Genomic DNA, 16,495 nt, shown 5'->3' with positions numbered 1-16,495 from the left:
GTGTCCGACTCTTAGCATTAGTTTAATAAGTGCTATACTAGTTTCCCTTGGAGAAGGAAATGGCAACCCACTCCAGTGTTCTCGCCTGGAGAATCCCAAGGACAGGGGAGCCTGGTGGGCTGCCGTCTATGGGGTCGCACAGAGTCCGACATGACTGAAGTGACTTAGCAGCAGCAGCAGCAGCAGCATACTAGTTTCCCAGGTGGCTCAGTGGTAAAGAATCCACCTGCCAATGCAAGAGATGCAGGAGACCCAGGTTTGAGACCCAGGTTTAATCCCTGGGTTGAGAAGATTCCCTGGAGAAGAAAATGGCAATCCACTCTATTATTCTTGCCTGGGAAATCCCATGGACAGAAGAGCCTGGCGGGGCTGCAGTCCGTGGGGTCACAAAGAGTCAGATACAACTGAGCACACAGCACACTCTGCCTGGTATTGCTATTTTAAGTTTGAAAAACTAGATTTGGGGACTTCCGTGGCAGTCCAGTGTTTACGGCTCTGCTCTTCCAATGCAGGGGGCACTGATTCCGTCCCTGGTTGAGGAAGTAGGATCCTACATGTCACACAGCCAAAAAAAAAAAAATCCCAAACAAAAAGCAACTCTAGTTTTCAAATCAGCTCTGGCCCAAAGCATTTTATATAAGAACGTGTGAACTTGCAGTGTTGATCTTATGGAATTTATAGATAAAGCAACCTTTCATCACTAGAAGCAGAAAGCTCTTCCTTCCCTCCTGTTTAATGTCGTCTCCCAAGTTCACCTCTGCACACCCATTGCACAGTGGCCACACTTTATTTTCAAAGTTGAAAGTGTTCCCAGGCAACTTATATTTGAAGTTTGGGGACCATTCCTATTGGGACCAGAGTGACTGAATATGAAAATGAAATTGAATTTGGAAGTGATTCTGACAAATGGAAAAAGAGGGTCCGTGCACAAAGATGATGTTTGCTACAGGTAACTGCAGGATAATCCACTTAGGTGGAAAAGTCTTCACTTCAAGGTAGAGAAGACTGGGTTTCTGCAGATACGGCTGTGAAAGGCTGGAGGGTTATAGGGACCAGTGGCGTGGTGATTAGGAGTGGGGACACTATGCAAGTGAACGGCAGAACTGCTGACATGTGGAATTGCGTTTTCCCGCGAGACCTGGAAGATTCTATTTCATCTGGTTTGGTAGCCCCTCACCTTAATTTAGGGGCTTCCCTGGTGGTTCAGGTGGTAAAGAATCCGCCTGCAATGCAGGAGACCCGGGTTCGATCCCTGGGTTGGGAAGATCCCCTGGAGAAGGGAATGACAACCCACTCCAGTATTCTTGCCTGAAGAATCCCATGGACAGAGGAGCCTGGCGGGCTACAGTCCATGAGGTTGCAAAGAGTCAGATGTGACTGAGCAACTAATGTACACACACACACACACAGACACACCATCTTAAATTAGATGTGAAGGGCTGGGCCGAGGTCCAGATACAAGTAGCCCTGGCCAAATGACTGTCAAGATTCTTTCCCCACTGCAGATCTCTGATTCCGTGATGAATGGGCGGAACTAGGCAATATAGCAAGATGGAACGCTTTGGCATGCTTGGCATCAGGCAAAGAATAAGCCATTTGTCCTCCGGTCGTTCACACCATCCAGGAAGGCTGGTGTTCATTTTCCCCCAGCTGGGCAGGCCCAAACACGTGAATGTAATTCTGGCACAAGACAGACTGATAAGTAAAGCCTTAGAGGCACACTTTGGAAAACCAAAGCCAGGATTAAGGCTGTGGTTGGGAAAAGGCTTTATCGCCTCCTTCCAACCTCTACAGTTCACCTTCCCCCAAGCCGAGTTGTCTGTTCCTAAAGGGCAGCAGATGTATGTATGCACTGGTGTGTATTTTTATCTCACACCCAGCACTGTGGGTATGCGAAGGGTGTGAATCAAATGAACGGAGGTCCAGTGAATCACTGTATGTTTCCCAGAGTCCTTAGCAAGTGACTGGCACATGGTAGGTACCAGGTACCAGTTTCTGGATTAGATGAGTAATCAGTTCACTTATTTAACACATCTCTATTGAATGCTTCGGAGAAGGCAATGGCACCCCACTCCAGTACTCTTGCCTGGAAAATCCCATGGGCAGAGGAGCCTGGTGGGCTGCAGTCCATGGGGTCATGAAGAGTCAGACACGACGGAGCGACTTCACTTTCACTTTTCACTTTCCTGCATTGGAGAAAGAAATGGCAACCCACTCCAGTGTTCTTGCCTGGAGAATCCCAGGGATGGGGGAGCCTGGTGGGCTGCTGTCTCTGGGGTCCCACAGAGTCGGACACGACTGAAGCGACTTAGCAGCAGCAGCATTGAATGCTTGCTCTGAACCAGGCACTGTTCTGGATGCCTGTGCTACATCAGTGAATGAAACATACGAAAGCTTGTGCTTGACCTAGAAATAAGGGACACTTGGAAACATGAAGTTTTATTATTTTTGATCATTCCCATCTTTTGTAGGATTGAAACTCAGGTAGCTGTGGATCTGTTTTATTGTTATTTTATTAGATTTTTAAATTACACAAGTAACGTGGTGCTTCCCAGGTGGCGTAGTGGTAAAGAATCCACCTGCCAGTGCAGGAACTGCAGGAGACGTGAGTTCGATCTCTGGGTCGGGAAGATCCCCTGGAGTAGGAAATAGCAACCTGCTCTAGTATTCTTGTCTGAAAAACCCCATGGCCAGAGGAGCCTGGCGGGCTACGGTCCATGAGGTCACAGAGTCGGACACAACTGAGTGACTGGTAACACACAAACAATATGTGAATGTGTTCTTTCTGTAAAGATTTAAAATCTATAATGTATCTGTGAGTATAGTAAACTGTGTAACCCCCACCTAGATCCATCCGATGGGGTCACCATAGTTGAAGTATGCATGTTTTTGAACAACCTGGTCTTATATAAATGTCATCATTCTGTATACACTGTTCAGTGCCTTGCTTTTTCCCCTTGCATCCACCAGGAAAATCCTTTTACGTTGATACACAGAGGCTTATGTCAGGCTTTTAATAACTGCATCGCATCCATGCAATTTCATTGCATTCCTCTCTCCTCTCAATTCTCCTCTGGAGTGATCATCTTAACAGTGCTGCCAGCAGAGATTCTTCTTGTGTGATCAGGTCGGCTGTTCTTTATGCTTGAAGTCAAAACGGATCGGCTGGTTTGAGACCTGCTCCAGCACTTGCAGTGTGTGAACACTGGGCAGTTGGCTCTGCAGTTCCTGGGAGGACCCCTCTCAGGGATTGCCACACTTTCTTCTGCAGCATCTCTTCTGTGCAACATCATCTCTGCCCGCACTGCCTACCACACCCTAGATACTCAGAAAGTTTCCACTGGACGGGAGCCCTTTTGTTCCTCTTACAGTAGGATTTTTTCCTGTTGTTTTTTAAAAGAAGCACAGTTAACTCAAGGAGAATGCAATGGCGACCCACTCCAGTACTCTTGCCTGGAAAATCCCATGGATAAAGGAGCCTGGTAGGCTGCAGTCCGTGGGGTCTCGAAGAGTTGGACACGACTGAGAGACTTCACTTTCACTTTTCACTTTCATGCACTGGAGAAGGAAATGGCAACCCACTCCAGTGTTCTTGCCTGGAGAATCCCAGGGACGGGGGAGCCTGGTGGGCTGCCGTCTCTGGGGTCACACAGAGTTGGACATGACTGAGGCGACTTAGCAGCAGCAGCAGTTAACTCATGTTTAGTTCCTTGGCTGTATAATTATCCTTATGTTGTTATTTTTATGTGTCTATACCAGGCTCTAAGAAACACCATGATTTAAAGGCAATTTACCACGTGACTTAATCGAAACATTACAGGGGGGTCTGTTTTGGATGCAGGAAAGTGATGTGTCTCAGTGGAAATACCACCAGGCCCTGGGCCGGGCCGGGCCGCCGACCTCAGCTCTTCTCGCAGGTTGTATTCAGCTGAACAGTTGACGGTGGCAACCTGGAGCAGTCAGCTAGCCCAGGACTCTTGGGATCCTCCGTGGCCATGATCAGTGCTGCTGAGAAACCCAGGCAGTCAATGGCAGTGCCTTCCTTCTGCTGGAGCTGATTGAAAGTGCTTCGAGCTAATCGACCCAATATTACTCATTAGCAAACTGAGATCATCACTTGCAAAGTTGTTTCTGATGCCGTTTGTGGTCTGAAGCAACGTGATCGTCCTCCCACCCCAGCCAGGGTCTGCCACGGGGCCTCATGGCAGAGGCACTGTGCCTGCTGCCAGAGTCAGGACATCTCAGCCTGTGCTGTGCCCAGACCCCTTTGGCAGCTTGGTGAAGCCTCTGGATCACCTCTCACAAAAGTGTTCTAAGTGCATAGAATAGAATGCATGTAATTTCACAGAAACAAATTATCTTGAAATACAGTCATCAAAATATTTTAAAATTTATTTGCTAGAGAAATACATGCCTCTTTGTTGATCTGTTTTTACAGAACACAGTCTAATGGCGAGGTTAATAACCACCATACTTTCAAAGTGGTGCTGGCTTAAGCAGCGTTTCGAGGTATTGTTAACAACTGTAATGGGAAGTGAAAAGCCCTCGTGATTTCTGTTGGTTTCAGAGTCACAGGAGCATGAATACCTCTGTGGTTTTCTGCCTGACGTCATGGTAGGAGGAAATGCTGAATTTCGGTTAGAGGTCAGTGGAAATGTATTTTTTTTTTCTCCCATGTAGGTGCACAGATCCCTGTGGATCCCAGATTGAGCCCTTATCCATGTATACTTGTGAACATACTCTTGTCTGACTGGTCGTATAATTGACCAAAGTATAAACTCGATGGCAGAAACTGTTCCTTTAATTAAGGGCTACAACACTTAGTTGTAGCTAGGAAAATGTGGACATTTGATTACTCCTTGAAATGAGCTGAATAACAGGAGCTAGTTAACAGTCATCTTTTGATTAAGGGGGGAAAACCCAAAACCCTTTCATATGCTTTCTCTCCGGTGTTTGGATCAAAAACTGAAATTGAGAGAGTCTTGTCTTACTTGCTTGTTTGTTCCAGGAAGCATTTGAGAAGGCTTAAAGCAGACAGAAACAGACAATGGGAAAATATAAGTAAGGAACAACCAATCAGGACCAGAGAAAATATAAGTTCACATAGGAAGTCAGGGCTGGAGGGAGGGAGGCAGGTCCTCAGAGCTGTTGTGGTTGATGAGATGGAGGGTTAGCCAGACAAAGGGGCTTCCCATGGTGGTTCAGTGGTAAAGAACCCGCCTGCCAATGTGGGAGAAGTGGGTTCGATCCCTGGAAGATCTCAGGAAGATTCCCTGGAGAAGGGAATGGCAACCTACTCCAGGATTCCTGCCTGGGAAATCCCATGGACAGAGGAGCCTGGCGGGCTACCGTCCTTTGGGTGGCAAAGAGTCAGAAACAGCTGATGCTACTGCACTCAGACGTGGCCAGGCAGAAAAGAAACTGTTCAAAGAAACAAAGTCACCCCTGTGTCTAAGAGGATCACAGCTTTTTCTGGAACATCTTAGATGGATTTTATTTTTTAAATTTTTATTTATTTATTTTTCTGTTTGGCTGCGCTGCATGGCATGTGGGATGTTAGTTCCCCAACCACAGATCAAACTCACACACTCTGCAGTGGAAGTGCAGAGTCTTAACCACTGGATTGCCAGGGAAGTCCCTTGGGAAATCTTGGATTTAAAAGAAACTTTAATGAGGTTCCCTTCCAGGACGCTAAGTAATATGATGTCCAACAAGGGGACTTCTAAAAGTAAGAGTCGTAACCTGGGTGTGAGGTCCATGAATAGGCTTATCTGACTAGCGAGCCTGTCAGACTAGGCAAAATCCAGTGTATTTGCACAGGTGCTTTGGAGACTGGAATGGGGAGATCTAAAACAAGCTTTTTTCCTCATGGGCTCTATGACTCAACAGAGGAATAAGGAACCAAGGAACAGAAATCACTTATGATCAGAGTACTCTCATTTTTGTCTGCCATCTGAGGATGCTTTCTCTTAGTTTTTAAATATACTGGTTCAACCTCAATACCTTCTCCCAGAGCTAGAATGGCTTACATTTCATGTCAGTACCTTTAAAAATATTAGGCATGCTATCGGTTTCAGCTTCTTAAAGAAATTTCTCCTAGAGCCCTCTGTTTCCTGGCTGGTTGTTCTCTAAGCTTCACAGCTGTCATCTTGGGATTTCCACCCCTGTTCTAGGGACTGACTACCTCTCTTCCTGGCTGGCTCAGTGGTAAAGAATCCGCCTGCCAATGCAGGAGTCGTAAGAAACTCGAGTTCAGTCCCTGGATCAGGGAGATCCCCTGGAGGAAGGAATGGCTACCCTCTCCAGTATTCTAGCCTGGGAGAATCCCATGGACAGAAGAGCCTGGTGGGCTACAGTCCATGGGGTGACAAAGAGTCGGACACAACTGAGCAACTGAGCACACCTCTCTCTCAGGTTGGATCCCTACTTCTTTGCTTTGTAGCGGACCATGATTGTAGAAGCGTTTTAGACCAAACACCCCTAGTAGTCTGCTCCGAGACACCAGGCCAGCCCTCTGAGCAGTGCAGGCCAATGAGCAGATCAGCTCCGGAGCCCACTTCCACCCTCCGCCCATCCTCGGGGGCTCCTGAGGTGGCCAGGGGGTGCTCCCGGAGCGTACAGAGTCCCTGGCACACCAATGCAGCGTAGACAAAACCAGCCTCTTTCTAGCTTGTGCTTAGCCGATTGGAATATTTAACCTTTCCTTTCATTGTTTTTGCTCTAAACACTCATTTTCTGGAATTGGGACATTTCACCTCCGTAATGGGCCTATTATCTCCAAGTAAATGAAATATGAAAAAGAAGTGTGATCCCGAAGGAATTCAGTTCCCAAGTAATTGGTCAAGTGATCAGAATGTGAAATGAAAATGAGAGGCTGGGAAAGGGAGCACGTTTCAGTGCTCAAACCACTGCAGATGCATGTTTCATAACCTCCAGAATTGTCTGCAGGTTTGGAATTCCACATATTGCTCCCCATATATTATTTGAGTTGTGTAAAAAAATTTACTGCTTCTCTCTTTGTGTATTATTTGGGTGAAATACTGCTGTCCTAATCCATAAATATTTTTGTGAAGAGATTTTGTATTGATCTGTAAGGTAACAGCTTGAGAAATTTCACTTGGATAATATACTTTCCTTAATCTTTTTTTTTTTTTTGCCAAAAATACATCAAAGTATATTTTATATCATACCAAAGTCTCCTATTGTGTCAAAACAGTTTCTTAGTTGTATCCTAAGTTGGTTCACGGGCTTCCCTCTGTGGCTCCGTGGTAAAGAACCCACCTGCAGTGCAGGAGACAGGCTTTCGATCCCTGGGTCGGGAAGATTCCCTGGAGAAGGAAACGGCAGCCCACTCCAGTATTCTTGCCTGGGGAATCCCATGGATGGAGGAGCCTGGCGGGCTACAATCTGTGGGGTCACAGTGAGTTGGACACGACTTAGGGACTAAACAGCAACAATAAGTTGATTCATAGTAGTGATTCAACATCGATTTGCTATAAATGTCTGGGAGCAGCCAATGTAATAAGTTGTAGCTGTTAGATACAGAGTTAAATGAATCTTGTCTAATATCATGTATAATTTAAAAACCGGTAGAACCTGATTAAACTTGATCAGCCAGCAATGTGCTGCAGAATCACCACGTGAGTAATGTTTATGCTGGCAAAGATTTAGATCAAACGAATTTACGTACCTCAATTAATTAGGAAAAGATAATGGAAAGGATTTGAGAGGGAAAGGATTATGGTGCCGTAAATTCTCTGGGACTAGATGAAAGCAAATGTTTTTAATTGAAGGAGTAAATCATTTTCTTGAGCTCCACTGAAGGCTCCTTGACACAGTGTGTTCCCGATCCTGGGGCTTTCCAGCCAAGTGTCTTCCTGTTCCATCCATCACTGCTTGTGCCCTTGACCGTTGGCAGGTGAAGTCGGGTAATTCAGCCTTAATCCGTTTACTTGTTTGTTTGATCAATAATAGCAAGTATGTGTGGAGGGTCTGCTTTTGTGCCAGCACCGCTTAGCAAGAAACAAACTCCATGCCTGTCCTCGGGAAGCTTATAGTTAGGGAGAGGAGAGGGAAGTGAAAAGCTCTACAAATGAAATAAAACAGTAGTCTTCGTGATTTAAGCCATGGTGATTTCAGGCATGGTGCCGTGAGCAGATGCAGTCCTGATTGGGTGGGTTAGAGAAGGCTGCCCTAAAACCAGAATAGTATTAGATAGTCCCTGCCCTGCTCGTGGTTCAGAAAACCAAACAGCACTAAAAGGTTTTTGGTGGCTTCAGTGGTAAAGAACCCGCTTGCCAATGCAGGAGACATAAGAGACTTGGGTTCGATCCCTGGGTCAGGAATATCCCCTGGAGGAGGGCATGGCCATTCACTCCAGTATTCTTGCCTGGAGAATCTCATGGACAGAGGAGCCTGGTGAGCTACAGTCCATAGGATCGCAAAGAGACGGACACAACTGAAACGACCACAGCACGCACGCATGCAAAAGGTTTTCTGGGGCGGGGGTGGGGAACATCAGTGTTCCACCCCAACACTGACCTGCTTCTTAGTGGAAGCCCACAGTTATTAATTTTTCATGAAAAGTAGCAGAAAGTTGTCAAGCTTATGTACACTTGCATGTAGAGTGCTTTGTGCAGATGGAAGGAAAAAGCAGCGCAGCATCTGTTGTCGTTTCTATTGTCTCCATAGCATCGGCTTCAGACTTGCATCACTCTTTTCACTGGGCGAGATACCGGCGTGTGTTTGAACTGTCCCCTACTGGGGGGCATTTGCGCTGGGCCCCGAGTCCTGCGGTGACCAGCGCACTTCTGTGCGCACGTGCAGCTGTTAAGGACATGGCTCTGAAGTCAGATTCACATGTGGGATCCCCTGTTTACTGACTGGGTAACCTTGGGCAACGCACTTCTCTCTCAGTGGCCGAGCTTCCTTATCTGTAAAATGCAGATAACAAGGATACCACTATGGTAGGCGTTTCATAAAACTTTTAAGTGCTCAAAACACTGTCTGGCATTTAATACCATCCAATAACTACAGTTACTTCCACCAGTTATTTTTTTTTTAATAAAAGCTTTATTGAGATCTAATTCATATCCTATAATTTACCCACTTAAAGTGTCTAATTCCATGACTTTTCGTATATCCCACAGAGTTGTGCAAACACCACCACTGTCAATTTTAGAGCAGTTTTCGTCAGCCCCTAAAGAAGCCTCCTTTCCCACAGATTAACCATTCCTCTCTCAATCCCTCCCCCCTCATCCTTATCTCCAGCCCTAGGCAACCACTAATCTACTTTGTGTGTTTATGGATTTGTCTGTTCTGGCCATTTTGTGTAAATGAAATCATATAATGTGTGGTCTTTTGTAACTGGCTTCTTTCACGGAGCTTGATGTTTCCTTGGTTATCTGTATTGAAGCAGGTGTCAGTACTTGATTGGTTTTTTCTCTCTCTCTTTTCGGCTGGCTTGTGTGATACAGCTTGTGGGATCTTAGTTCACTGACCAGGGACCCAGGGATGGAAGCCTTGCCCTCAGCAGTGAAAGTGAAGAGTCCTAACCCCTGGCCCACCAGAGGGAACTCCCCGTTCCTTTTTTGTGTGCCGGGCCTTCATCGCTAGGCTTCGCTTTACTCTGGCTGTGGCGAGCAGGGGCTACTCTCTGGGGGCAGTGCTCGGGCCTTACTGCAGTGGCTTCTCTGGCTGTGGAGCACGGGCTCTAGGCACGCAGGCTCAGTAGTTGTGGCACAGGGGCTTAGTTGCCCCACAGCATGTGAGATCTTAGTTCTCTGACCAGGGATTGAACCTGTGTCCCCCGCATTGGCAGGCAGGTTCTTAACCATTGGATCACCAGGGATGTTCTCCTCCCCACCCCCTATTATTTCTGATGCCGTCACTTCAAAAAAAAAAAAAAAAGTCTTCCTTGATTCCTTTCTATCATTGGGTCAACTAAGTGACCCTCTGGAAGTTGGGAAGAGCTCATTACTCTAAAGAGTAGGGCTCGTGGTAGTGCAGAGCTGCTAAGGTAGCGGTATTACGATGAAAGAATTGTGCTTTTATCCCTTTTTCCAGATGAGCAAACGGTCAGGTCAGACAGCTTGCCTGGCTCTGCCTGCCGGGAGGCGATCCTGGGGCTGAGCCCAGCTCAGTAACTCAGAGCCTGGGCTCCTTTCTCTGGACCCCCTGAGGAGGAGTCACAGCTGTCCAAGGGTGCATTCTTTATCTGCTGCCATCCTACAGGCCAAGGCTACGTGAGTCCAGGGAAGGAAGTGCTGGAGGGGGAGGACAGGAGTTCCCATCTCAAACTTGATGACCGCTAGCCCCAGCTGTGCTTTTGGAGCTAAACCTCCAAAATCTAAAATGGCCTGTCTCCATATTCCAGATGCCGCATCTGTAGTAAGGGTGAAGCCACGTTTCTGCGATTGGAAACAGGGTGCTGTTTAGTTACTGTCGAGGCCATCCCACCAGCCCTGAGCTCCCTTAGTGTTATCAGCTTTAGGATGATGCTGGCATGGGAATTGCTCCTCTTTGTTTAACAGACCGGGGCAGCAGTACTCAAAGATGTCACATTTTAAAAGTCCACTTACTGGTAAACTGAAAATGGTGCCCAGAGTCTCTAATCCAGGGATTTCCACACACCTGGCGCCAACACTTCTGAACAGAGGACAGTTTTGTTATTCTTAGTGACCAGGTCTGCTGGCCCTGGGACCACTGTGTCCCCAACCTCAGGAAAATAGGCCATATCTTTATAGCAGCCTCTGGACTCCACCAGTGATGAACGTAGCTGCCATCTTAAACTCTGTTCATTCCAAGACATAAAAAATGTTTCTGCCTGTGAGGGGCAAATTTAACCATCAGTTATTTAGAAAAGACAGAACAAGGCACTTGCAGTGGACATTTATCCTCCGTCTTTTTTTTTTTTTCTTTTTGGCATGGCATGTGGAATGTTAATTTCCTGACCAGGGATCGAACCCTCTCCCCCTGCAGTGAAAGCATGGAGTCTTAACCACTAGACTGCCAGGGAAGTCCCACCCTTCGTCTTGACCTTCCGTTACTTTGGAACTCCACTTTCCCTCCCATGGGTGTCTTGCTGTGACTGAAGCCAGATGCCCTGATGCTCTTTCCAGCCTCCCATGCAGCTAGGACCCGGGCTTGTGACCCAGGCTCAACCCCCCAGACCGCTCTGAAGCAGATTTTGAATCTTCAGCTGTTGACACAGAGAGCAGGATCTGTCTCAGTCAGGGGTTGGCAGTTACATCCACTTCCGGGGGGCAGCAGTAGATGGAGTCCCAGCGTTATTAGCATCCAGCATCACCAGCAGCGGTGTCAGCGGGTTACCTGGCAGGGTCTGAGCCCAGGCCAGCCCTTCTCCCTGGAAGCATTGTTGCTCATGATTGGAGGTGCTGCTTCTGCCTTCTTAGCTTTAAAACCTGATTCTCCAACTCTCTGTAAGACCCTCAGCTACCCAGTGTCCTTTATAAATTGCTTCTCTGTTCAAACCAGCCAGAGTACATTGTGTGCAACAGAGAACCTGACCGATAGATGATGCCACAGCCCCTTCTCCTAGTGCTGCCCACTTACCACCCTGGGGCAGTCTGCTCCGTGCTTCTCCCCAGGTCTGTCTGTCCCACTCCGTGTCAGTTTCATCACGTGAAAACCAGGCTCTGTCTTCTTAGAGCTTCCTTCTCATTCATTGTTCCCTCAGTTATAAGGATCGCCCTTTTTGGATTCCTTCTTTTTTTGTTTTTTCCCATTGTGCTGGGCCTTCATTGCTTCGAGGGCTTTTGTGTCGTTGCTGCAAGCCGGCGCTACTCTCTAGTTGCATTGTGCGGTTTTCTCATTGCGGTGGCCTCTCTTGTGGAGCATGGGCTCTTGGGCATGTGGGGTCAGTAGTTGCGGCTCCCAGGCTCTAGAGCACAGGCTCCGTAGCTGTGGCCCATGGGCTTAGTAGCTCCAAGGCATGTAGGAGCCTCCCGGACCAGGGAGCCAACCCTGCATTGGCAGGCGGATTCTTTACCCCTGAGCTGCCAGGGAAGCCCTTGGATTCAGTCTTGAGCTATCTTGAACTATCTTTCTTTTACCCAACCCCTTCCCAGTCCTGCCCAGTCCCCCTGTCGCCCTGATTCGCCTCTGTCCTCTTAGCCCCAGACACTCATGTCCAAACTTGTGCAGCTGCCTCCCGATTGCATTCTCTGCTGACAGCATGGCCCCTCATCAGACTGTCCCTTCCATTGCCACCCTCTCTGTGCCACAGACTTGGTCCCACCACCCTTGTAGTGAGTGTTTTTATTATAGATCGACCTCAGTCCTGCTCCCCTCCCTGCAGCCTGCCTTTGCAGTTCTCCTATCCAGAGATGGAGTGTGTTTCCCATGTTCACAGAGCTGCTGGTCCAGAGCGTGGGCCACGTGACCTTGGTCTTCTTCCTCTGTTAAGTGAGGCCGACAGTGGTGCCCACTTTATTTTTTAAAAAACATTTATTTATTTGGCTGTGCCGGGTCCTAGTTGCAGCACTTGGGATCTTGAGTTGCTGCGTGCGAAGTCTTAGTTGCGGCATGTGGGGTCTAGTTCCCTGACCAGGGATCAAACCCGGCCCCCCTGCATTGGGAGTGCAGAGTCTTAGCCACTGGACCACCAGGGAAGTCCTGGCACCCGACTTTAGAGGCTTGTTGTGGAAATAAGGTGAGATGATGAACATTCAGGGCTAGTAGCACATAGGCATGGAGTAAATGATGCCTGAACCATCCAGCCCCTCCTTCCCCCTCCACCTTCATTATGCTGCTGTCATTGTCATCCTCGTCCTCCTCCTCCTCTTGTCTTCCTTTGAGATTCAGCTCCCCTTCCTCTCTTCTTCTTGAAAACTTCCGAAGTACCAGGGTTTTTTTTTTTAAGTGATTCTTTCTACCTTAAACTCAGTGGTCTGCTTCACTAATGTAGTTTGGAGCCCGAATCATCCTCTGCATTTGTCTGATGCGCTGTCCAGTTAAGAGTCTGGGTTTTGGAATCAGAAGACACGACTGATTCACTCTGTGACTTTAAGTTACTTAACTCTCTAAGCCTCAGGCTCTGTACAACTTGGAAAATGGCAGCTATCCCCGTGGACATGTAGGAGGATTACCTGAAATCCTGACTGGGGAACATTTCACACGGTATCTGGCACCTGGTAAGCACTCAGTCATTTTTTTTTTTTTCTTCTTTCTAAAAATTTTATTTTTCACGGTCACACTGGATCTTTGTTGCGGTGCGCGGGCTTCTCATTGCAGTGTCTTCTCTTGGTTGGAGCGTGGGCTCTAGGCGCAGAGGCTTCAGTGGTTGCATCACCTGGGCTCAGTAGTTGTGGTGCGTGGGTTTAGTTGCTCTGCAGCATGTGGAATCCTCCCACACCAGGGATCAGACCTGTGTCCCCTGCCTTGGCAGGTAGATGCCCATCCACTGTACCATCAGGGGAGTCGTCAGTCATTGTTAATGACTATTACAGTGGCCCTTCATGTATTTGCTCCCAGCTTGTGAACCACTTGAGGACAGGTTCTCTGCCATTCATCCATTTGGATCCTAGAACCTACCAGTGTCTGACACATGGCAGGAGCTCAAAGCATATAAGCTTTTTGGAGCGAGGCAGACCTGGATTTAAAACTAAGTGTCATTTACGAGCTATTACCTTTGCCATGGGCAAGGTCCTAGATGTCACTGAGTGTTTGCTTCCTTATCTGGAAGCCAGAGGAGATGGTATCTATGTTCCTGGCTTGTTTAGAGGATCAGACAAGGTCATAAATCACAGGGCCGGTGGCAGACCTCGCTGGAGCAGTTAGAGAGTGATGTCCTGGCTTGGTTTCCATCATCCTCACAACACTATGCCGGACCAGGCAGTGGTGCTTGTCCTTTTTTCCTGCAGGAAGTGGAAATGTGAGGTTTAGAAAGGGGCTCTGTTTTCTCTTTCTTTGACCTTCCACCTCTTAGAATATTCCAAAAGCTTACACAGAAAAATAGCAGGGAGCCCTGTGATGAAACAGGGTATTTGATTCCATGTGTGTCTGTGCTCAGTCACGTCCAGCTCTTTGAGGCCCCATGGACTGTAGCCTGCACAGCTCCTTCATCCATGGAATTTTCCAGGCAAGAATCCTGGAGTGTAGATCACCATTTCCTACTCCAGGGGATCTACCTGACCCAGGGATCGAACCAGAGTCTCTTGTGTCTCCTATATTGGCAGGCAGATTCTTTACCATTGCGCCACCTGGGAAGTCATTTGATTACATGATTCGTCCAAACGACTGGATCCTTTTCTGCCTTTCCTTGCTGTTTACTTTGCTGGCTTTAGGTCAGCCCTAGCTAGCTACCAAGTTTATTTGGAAACATGGTCTTTTCAGTCAAATGCTCTGACACACCACCGTCTCCTGTAAATAAAGACACAGTGTTTTAATCTGCCATCATCTGACAGCATGCTAGGAGGACTTCTTACAAGGCTGCCGTTAGGACTGGTTTGATCTGGAGGGAATGGAGCTCATCGTGGTGCAGACCATTATTCCTTCACTAGACCTCTGCTGCTAAGACCCCACGAGCAGTGTCAGTGCCTACGGTCTGAGGCTCTGAACACCCAAAGCCTTAAGTCATATGGGCTTTCTTTTTCTTTTTTCATTTTTTGAATTTGAATCTTTAAAAAAATTTTTTATTTATTGGCTGCAATGTGTCTTCATTGCTTTGCTCGGGCTTTCTCTAGTTGTGAGTGAGTGAGGGCTCCCTCTGGTTGAGGTACGCAGGCTTCGTGGCTTCTCTTGCTGAGGAGCACGGGATCTAGGCACTCGGCCTTCCGTAGTTGCAGTTCCCAGGCTCTCAAGTGTGGGCTTCAGTAGCTGTGGTGCATGGGTGTAGTTGCCCTGCCACATGTGGGGTCTTCCCGGACCAGGAATCGAACCCATGTCCTCTGCATTGGCAGGCGTATTTTTATCCACTGTGCCACAAGGGAATTCCTGAATGTTTTTTTTTTTAAATTGAGGTATACTTGATGTGTAATGTTATAATAGTTTTAGGCGTACAACACAATGATTTGATATTTGTATATATTATGAAATGATCATCATAAGTCTAGTTAACATCTGTCACCATACATAATTACACAGTTTTTTTTTCCTATAGAACTTATAAGATCTGTTCTCTTAGCAACTTTCAAATATGCAACACAGCATTATTAGCTGTCATACTAATACATGTATATAATATATGTATTATATATAATACATATATCATATAACATATGTATAATATATATAATATGCTTATATGTAATATAATATACATATAATACATATTATAATATATATAATGTAATATATACTATAATATTTATACTTATATGTAATATATATAATAATGTATACCATGCTATACATTACATCCCCAAGACTTATTATGAGTTTTTATTTTCAAGTCTGTTAAGTTCCTCCTATATTGTTCTGGTAGGCAAACCTTATAGGCAGATGGAGAATATGTTACTTTTCCAGTTTTGTTTTGCTCCAGTTTCAGGGAAGCAACCTGGTTTGATGTGGACTGTCCCGGTTAAGAGCACTAGAAAGTCTCACATTCTGAAAAACTCCTCAGTTCTGGGCAAACGAAGCTGGTTGGTCACCCTCGACATGTTACCAAAAGATTCTCCCAGACTCAGATGGTAATTTGTGAAGAAAAACATTTTTCAGGGCATTGTAACTAAAAATTTCAAAAATGAGACCTGGCAAATTGTTGATTCACCCATTTAATATAAACGTTCAGCTCTCACTAGGAAAAGCATCTAAGCATCTGGGGATGTGTCTGGGGAGAGTGGTCTAGTCGAGATCTGTAACTTTTGATCTCAAGGGTTAAAAGTTGTACCCTAAGCTTCCCATAATACCCTTTGCTTGCTTGTTCTTGTCTGATTAATCTTGTTGCTGGCTGGCTTTCCTGGCATTTCTCGAGCAAACCACTAACCGCTGTTAAATAAAGACGTGTCTGCTGCCGCTTCCCCGGGAACCGTTTGCACAGGGGTGCAGGTGTGAGATGCAGCCCTCTGGCAGGTCACTCCTCTCGTTGCCCCCTTTGCCCTCGAGACTGTCCACGTGGGGCTCCTAGTCACAACCGTAGCTGCCCGCGCCCACACTCCTAGTATGGACAGCGTGCCTTCCCCGTCGCCCGTCCTGTGGACGTACTGTTGAACCTGCCTCAGAGGGGCTGCATCTGAACCCACGTCTGCTGCTTCGAGGCACCCAGCAGAGCCCGCAGTGCACGTCTCAAATATGCCCCTTAACCTGGGTGTTCCGTCACACGGTCCCAAACACTTCTGCCAAAGTTGCTGAACGTGTCTAGCCCGTTTTCATGGGAAGAAGCGACAGAGAAGGAATTAGTTTTACTTATATGCCTATGAACCTTGTCCAGAGTATTTATACCTATTGCAACACGTGGTCTAACTGCATGGTAGATATACAGAGATGTAAACTGGAGTGCTCATAAAAGGGTCACCCTGAGAGAATTTCAGAGGTT

General features: G+C 46.9%; 1 protein-coding gene and 1 non-coding gene across 5 annotated transcripts in view; one reads left to right on the top strand and one right to left on the bottom strand.

Moving 5' to 3' along the window:
• Window positions 1-16,495, top strand: part of CPPED1 (calcineurin like phosphoesterase domain containing 1) — a 137,635-nt gene that overhangs the window by 34,052 nt on the left and 87,088 nt on the right.
• TRNAG-CCC (transfer RNA glycine (anticodon CCC)) lies at window positions 12,560-12,632 on the bottom strand. The gene has a single exon. It is a non-coding gene; the product is annotated as a tRNA-Gly (tRNA).

The sequence above is a fragment of the Bos taurus genome, chromosome 25 (assembly GCF_002263795.3).
Source record: "Bos taurus isolate L1 Dominette 01449 registration number 42190680 breed Hereford chromosome 25, ARS-UCD2.0, whole genome shotgun sequence".
Classification (NCBI taxonomy): domain Eukaryota; kingdom Metazoa; phylum Chordata; class Mammalia; order Artiodactyla; family Bovidae; genus Bos; species Bos taurus.
Note: the sequence above shows the minus strand (reverse complement) of the source record. Positions and strands in the feature narration are given on the sequence as shown.